At 42.7% G+C, this 7,285-nt stretch overlaps 1 pseudogene; it reads right to left on the reverse strand.

The window, feature by feature from the left end:
- Window positions 1–504: 504 nt before the first annotated feature.
- On the reverse strand, window positions 505–1,765 carry Ahcy-ps7 (adenosylhomocysteinase, pseudogene 7; annotated as a pseudogene).
- Between the last annotated feature and the right edge of the window lie 5,520 nt (window positions 1,766–7,285).

Consider the following 7,285-nt stretch of genomic DNA (forward strand, 5'->3'; position numbering starts at 1 on the left):
GTGAAATAGGAACCAAAAGTACCAACTCAGTATTAGGAGGCTTAAGAGACGGCCCAACAGCAAAAGGGCCAGCTCTCAGGAACCTTCACACTCCAGTGGTTCCTACCCTTTGGCAGAGCTCCTTCTCAGGTCCTGGGCTGAGAAACCAGCACATCTGTAAACCAAGCACACAGATCTAAAGACCAAGCGAGAGTCTGGATAGTAAGGTGCATGGGCTTATGACTACCAGCAACATCCAGCCTCCAGACTTCTGAGACTTCTGAGCTCACATTCCCTGTGGATGCTTTCCAGGTACCTCTCTGTTCCCCCTGCCACTCAGGGAAGAGTATGAAGGATACAACAGAAGCCAAAGACAGAAAGATCAGCCACAGTGGGGGAGAGGGCCAGGGGAGGGGGTGGAACACTGGCAAAGCAACCTCAAAGTTGGTGACATTTGCTCTTGGAAACAAGAGGTAGGGCCCAGAACAAGGGTGGCAGCTGGAAGGTGAAGGGCAATCCCAGCTCTCAGTAGCAGTATTGATCAGGCTTATAGGGGCCATTAATGGACAGCCCAGGACATGCCCAAGTCAGCTTGGTCAGCTTCACATTCAGCTTGCCCAGGTGGGCTTCAGTCACTGCCTTATCCAGCTTCTTAGGCAGGAAGTGAACCCCAAGGGGTTATTTATCTGGGTGGGTCTACAGCTCAATCTGTGCCATCACCTGGTTCATAAAGAAATTGCTCATCACAAAGCTGGGGTGGCCCATGGCAGGTTGCCTTCAGCCAGCAAGATGATGCGGTGCCCATTCGTTAGCCAGTAGCATCCACCTGGGGCCTGATGTTCATCTTCTCCTCAGCATTCTCATTGAGCCAATTCTCATCAATCTCCATGTCAAAGTGTCCAGTGTTACAAAGAATGGCATCATCCTTCATCTGTTGAAAGTGCCAGCCAACGATGAGATCAACACAGTCTGTGGTGACAAAGATGTTGCCCTCCTTACAAGCCTCGTCCATGGTGGTTACCTCAAACCCTCCCTCCCCCAGGGCAGCTTGCAGTACACTGATGGGGGTCAATCTCAGTGATGATGACTCGGGCCCTGAAACCGCTTAGGACCTGGGCACAACCTTGCCTACATCACCATAGCCTTCTACCACTGCCACCTTGCCTGCAATCATCACATCTGTGGCCCATTTGATGCCATCTATGAGGGACTTCCAGCAGCCATAGAGGTTGTCAAACCTGCTCTTGATGACAGAATTGTTGACATTAATGGCAGGCACCTTCAGTATTCCATTGGTCAACATTTTGTAGAGGTTGTGGACCCCAGTCGTGGTCTCCTCAGAGGTACCTTAGATGACTGACAGAAGCTGTGGGTATTTGGTGTGGGTGAGGTTAGAAAGGTCACTACCATCATCCAGAATCATGTTGAGGGGTCCATCCTTGAAGTTCAGTGTCTGCTCAATGCACCACAGGCACGCCTCATCTGTGTTGCCCTTTCAGGCAAACACTGGAATGCCATCCTTGGCAATGGCAGCTGCTACATGGTCCTGAGTAGAGAAGATGTTGCAGATGGACCACCGCACCTCAGCACCCAGAGCCACAAAGTCTCAATGAGGACAGCAGTTTCCACAGGCATGTGCAGCCAGCCAGCAATGCTAGCACCCTTCAGTGGCTTGGAGGCTGAGTACCTCTCCTGCATGTGCATCAAACCTAGCATCTCATTCTCAGCTATGCCCAGGGCCTTTCATCCCCATGCAGCCAGTCCAATGTCTGACTTTGTAGGGCAGTTTATCAAACTTGCTGGCTGCGTTTCCACTAGGACTGATAAACTCAGGGAAGGGGGCCGGGTGATACGGGGCAGGGCTCTCCTACATTTTAAAATGCCACCAAGTCACATGTGTGAGTCATGGGTCTGAGAGCAAAGAACAAAAGCCAAGCTTCTCAGTCTGAGAAATAAGGACAATACAGGTACATAGCTCAAGGAATTGATTCACTAAATAAATATTTATTGAGCTTCTAGAACGTTCCAAACACCATTGCTTTATTCTTTACACAACTGTGCCAATGGTGGCGAATAAAATAAGCCTCTCAGAACTGTTGTAGATGTATTTCTGTAAAGCTTAAATGAAATGAGAGTGTACTCACAGAGGGCTCATAACAGAGACTGGCATAGCATAAAACTCATAGCTAATCCTTAAAGATAGTATTGTTAAGAAGGTGTCTTAGAGCTACTCTCTGTTTTATAGAGAAGCTCAATGCTCAACTCAACACCCAGCAGCTATAGAGACCGACAATCACTATGCATTACAGCATCTGAGTCTTAGCTTAAAATTTAACACAAATCGCCTTTATGCCATAAAAGCATAACACTAAAAATACCTAAATTGGCTCAACTGAAGTCATTGTCATCATGTTGCTGTCTCAAATGCAGAGAAATACTTATAACTCAGTCTATTACTTACACTCTTTTACATATGTGTGACGTTTACAAACTCTGGTAATGCAGTTACCCCTATGATAGTATTCATTTATTTGTTTGCCAAACCTTGTTTGATTCTTATAAAATTTTCAATATGACATGTGTGATGGTTAATCTTGTCAATGGTGGTAGAATCACCATAGGAAGAACAATCTGGTTATCTAAGGTAGGTTAGTTGAAGTGGGAATATCTACACTAGATGTTCTAGACACGGGTCCAGACTAAATTAGAAGGAGAAAGTGAACCAACTGTACCAGAACAGCCATCTCCCTGCTTCTTGGCCGAGCATGCACTACAACCAGCTGATGAAAGCCCAAGCCCCAGGTTTTTCCCCACCATGATGAACCGTACCCTGACACTGTGATTCAAAACTTCCACTTAGAGTTTTTGTTGGGTACTTGAGTGCAACAACAAGATAACTAATGCACCATGAAAATAGGTTATACCTTCAGGTTTCTTCTACCACATTTATTATTAGGGGAAGGAATCCTCTAAATAAAATCGGAAACAGGATTCTGCTCCTTAAGCTCACAGTGAGGAATTGCTATACAATGGACAACTGCTTGTTTTGGAACTAAATAAATTGCCAGTCATATTTTCAACCCTGTCATCTGTTGGCTGTGTGTGTTTGGTGTGTGATTTGCCTTCTCTGAATCTTCCTTCCATTGTAAAAAATGGGAGAGTTGCTTCACTTTTGTCATTCTTAGTCCTCAAGTGTGTAATCTGAGGTATAAGGACAGTTGCTAAAGAAGGAATATAACTGAACTGAAAGCAAAGAACATTGGTGACAACAGCCCTAAATCTCACCCCCAATAGCAGAACAGTAATGAGCATCAAGCTCCAATTTCCCTCAAAGTAATTAGCCATGAAATTTCTTGTAAAATGCCAAGGTTTTGCTCCACACTGCTCCATATTTAAAATTATTTACAAGTGTAATGAGTGTGTTGTGGGGTCTCTGATCACCATAGACTATACCCCAGATTTGGCAAATTAGATGCACATTCCAGCACTCTGTAATGCAGAAGACAATTTACCTAACAGTAGGGTGAAGTTCACATTCAGGTACACGCTCTGGGCCTCTCCTCCCTTCCTTTGAGTCATGGTGAGTAAATAAGTGGATTTGTATCAACAGAAGCACATAGCTATCTTGGAAGTTTAGACGGAGTGAGAGACTCTGGCTGCCCATATGGTACTTATCAGAAAGACAGCAAGGCAAACAGAGCCTTCCTTTCTTCTTTTGAGACAATCTTATGCAATCAAAGCTGACTTCAGGAAACTCTAGATAGCAGAAGACGGAGATGACCTTGAACTCCTGATCTCCTCCTTCCACTTTCCATGTACTGCAATTACAAAAATGGCCATCCTGCCCAGCTCATTGTGGACCATTCTCTATGTTCTTTCATTCATATATAAGTTACATACCCAACAACTATTCCTTGAGTCCTTGCAGCATGACAAGCACTGTTCAAGGTACTAGAAGTATAACCTAAATCTTTACTTTCATGGAATTTACAAATAAATAATGCACAACAGATGGAAAATGTCCTGCCATAGAAAATGGATTATAGCAAGGAGTGTCCTCATTAATTATGTTTTCCCTGTCTATTCTTGGTGTCAATAAACGTATATGGGTATCTGGACTTGAAGCATAGGCATCCCTGAGATGCATTGTAAGTACAAATATGTAGTGGGTTTGAAAGGTGTGGTATGAAAAACAAAATGTTAAACACCTCAATAACTTTTCAACATTGATTGCATGCTGCTTTACATTGCATGGTGATAATATGACAGGTATATAATGCATTATATAAATATGCTACTGGAAATACTTTTATATTCCCTTTTGTGTTTTTATTAGCATAACTACTAGCATACTTACGTCCATGCATGTGGCTCACATTAGGCATCTTTTTGCATTGCTGTGGAATATGATTTGAAACAAGTGAATGCTCTGGCTGCTGGTAAACCAACTGCAGCAGATGTGTAGGACCATTTGCTGGGTACTCTTGCACTTGCCCGTCAAATATCAGGTATGATAAAAGGTCGGATGAGGCTTTTTAAAAAAATTCTATTCTATAAAGTTTGTTCTCCAATTCCTGTTGACCAAATTGGAGACAGAGAAAAAAACACAAGCACAAAATTTTAAAATACTATAAATCAAGTACAGCTTATATTCTGCATTGACTAGTAATACATAAAAAGACAATAGGTTCTAAAGTATCTTCTCTCCCCTGATTCTCTCAGGATTTCAGCAGATTAAGAACAAGAAAGAGTTTGGTGACATTACTATAACTTAAGCAAGTTACAATCATCAGCCAAATGAGCCCCATCTTTGATGAAATTAATTTGACTCATCCAAGGTAAATTCCTTAGTAGGAGTTGAATCCTACATCAGATTAAGCCTCTTCTCCTCTTCTAACAATGTCTCCTCCAAAAGTTCAAGGTTATGACCCTGATCTACCAACACCAAGGAGAACTCAGTGCAATAGAATTTCAGCCAACCTTTTCCTAAACCCAAATCAACCTTCATGTTTTCAGGAGGCGTAGGAAAAGGCCATATTCATGACTCCTCACCACCCAATTTGCTGACTCATGGAATTGAATTTATAAACTGTCTTGATGCCTCTTAGAAGGATACAAATTTATCATATTGGAGACTTGGGATATAGCTCAGTGGTATAATGTTTGCACAAGGTCCTAAATTCCAGCTCCCCGATGAATGTGTGTGTGTGTGTGTGTGTGTGTGTGTGTGTGTGTGTGTGTGTGTGTGTGTAATTCTTTGCAAGTATATATATTACACTTGGAAATTCACAGAGAAAATTTATAAACATCAAACTTTTGTAACAACTTTTTGAATAAAGAACTGAATAAAAAGGGAGAGGGAACAAGAGAAGACTTGAGGAAAAAATGACTAGAAAGAATACATTTTCTAAGCCCTTCATTCTTGCCAACATATTGCAGGTCTGCTTTGGCAGCCAAGCACTCATTTAACCATTTTATGACAGACATATTGACTTTTTTCAGGGTGTCCTATAGAAAGCATCATATTTCTTACCGTGGGACAGACCTGGGCAGGTATGTGAAGCTCTAGTACAAACACACAGCACTGCAGCCACAGAGAGATCCTGGAGCATTTTGTTTCCATGATTATTATGACTTCAAGCAAGCCTCCTGGCTGTTCTCCTAGGAGTCTGTATAAAACACAAGAGTCCTGAGCCACACCCCACTGGTATGAAAACTGTAAACACTGTTAATGATAGGAGCTTCATTTAGGAAAATAATACCAAGTCTGGAGGCATGGCTACTAGGCATGGAATTATAATAATTCAGTGATACTTTTCAGATCCATCTGTGAAGAAGCTTCTTTCTAAATCTGATTTCATGAACCTGCTGTGTGCTCTTTGTGGGCCCCGTTTCCTCTGGCCCTTCATGATGTAGCCATCTTGCCTCATGTTATTTTAAGCAAAATATATTATTTTCTTCTAACACTCTGGGCTTCCTTGTTAAGTACTACTCTACATCACCAAATACATTGGACATCCTACATGTATATGTATGGGGCTACACACAGCAAACTGTATGTGCACTGCTCTGCATCAGCCTTGCAAGTGCCATTTCAAGAACCCCATAAGAACAACAACACCAACCTACCAGAGCTCCCAGGGACTAAATCACTACCAAAAGACTATACATGGACAGACCGATGGCTCCAGCTGCACATGGCCTTGCTGGGCACCAATGGGAGAAGTCCTTGGTTCTGCTAAGACTGGACCCCCCCCCCCCCAGAATAGGGGAATGTCAAGGCGGGGAGGCAGGAAGGAGGGATGGTTGGGGAGGGGGCACACCCTTATAGAAGAAGGGGAGGAGAATGGGATAGGGGGCCTATGGATGGAAAGGGAATAACAGTTGAAATGTAAATAAAAAATATCCAAGAAAAAAAAGAATGCTTTTGACTACATGCAATTTGCCTCAGATTTAATTTTTCAAGTGAATACATAAGGAATGTTGTTGGACCACAATTATTCACCCTTCTACTAACTCCATTACCCTCAGGCTTGATAGAATCTAGCATTTGCTTCTCCCCTTCAGGTGGGCCTGATAATCCTACATCCATTTTGGAGTTTCCTAAGACTTCTGCGTTTAGGGCCGAGTCACGGAAACCATCCAATACAGGGCTACAGATCCAGGGCAATGGATGTTTTTGTCACGCACTTGAGAAATGAATTGATCCCCTATCTCTAGAGGAAAAACACGTGATGTTTTCCAACTGGCAAGACAGTGGAAGAATAATGTTGTGGAAACAAGAGCCTATTCACTGCAACCATTGTGGCACCATCCTGCTGCTGGGAGTGGCGAGTTTACACCACTCCACCCACTTACAAAAACTCAAATGTGAAGTTCAGTTTACTGGCAAAAATGTTTTCAAACTCCTTACCCACACCCCTTCAAGTATTTTTTTTCTTCTAATAAATGACTAAATGTCATTATGTTATCTCAATACTGAAAGCTTGGTCCAAGGCCCTTTAACCCTCGGGGCCATGTGGCCTCTGAAGAGCTGACTAGCCACTGGGTTTTGATTGAGATGCTACATATCACATTATGTCTTGACTTAGATCTAAATGTTATGGCAAATTTCCTCCTACTGCCAGGAGCTGGAAGGAGAAATGAGTTTCAGTGGGGAAAAAACTATGTTCAAACCATAGCAGTGACCATTAGGTATGGAATAACAGTAATTAAATGATGTCTTTGCAGAACCATCTCCGTAGCAACTTTTTTCTGTATCTATTTCTATTTTCTCTCATAAAACATCTGCATAGTCGCATGGGAC

The sequence above is a fragment of the Rattus norvegicus genome, chromosome 3, assembly GCF_036323735.1.
Source record: "Rattus norvegicus strain BN/NHsdMcwi chromosome 3, GRCr8, whole genome shotgun sequence".
Classification (NCBI taxonomy): Eukaryota; Metazoa; Chordata; class Mammalia; order Rodentia; family Muridae; genus Rattus; species Rattus norvegicus.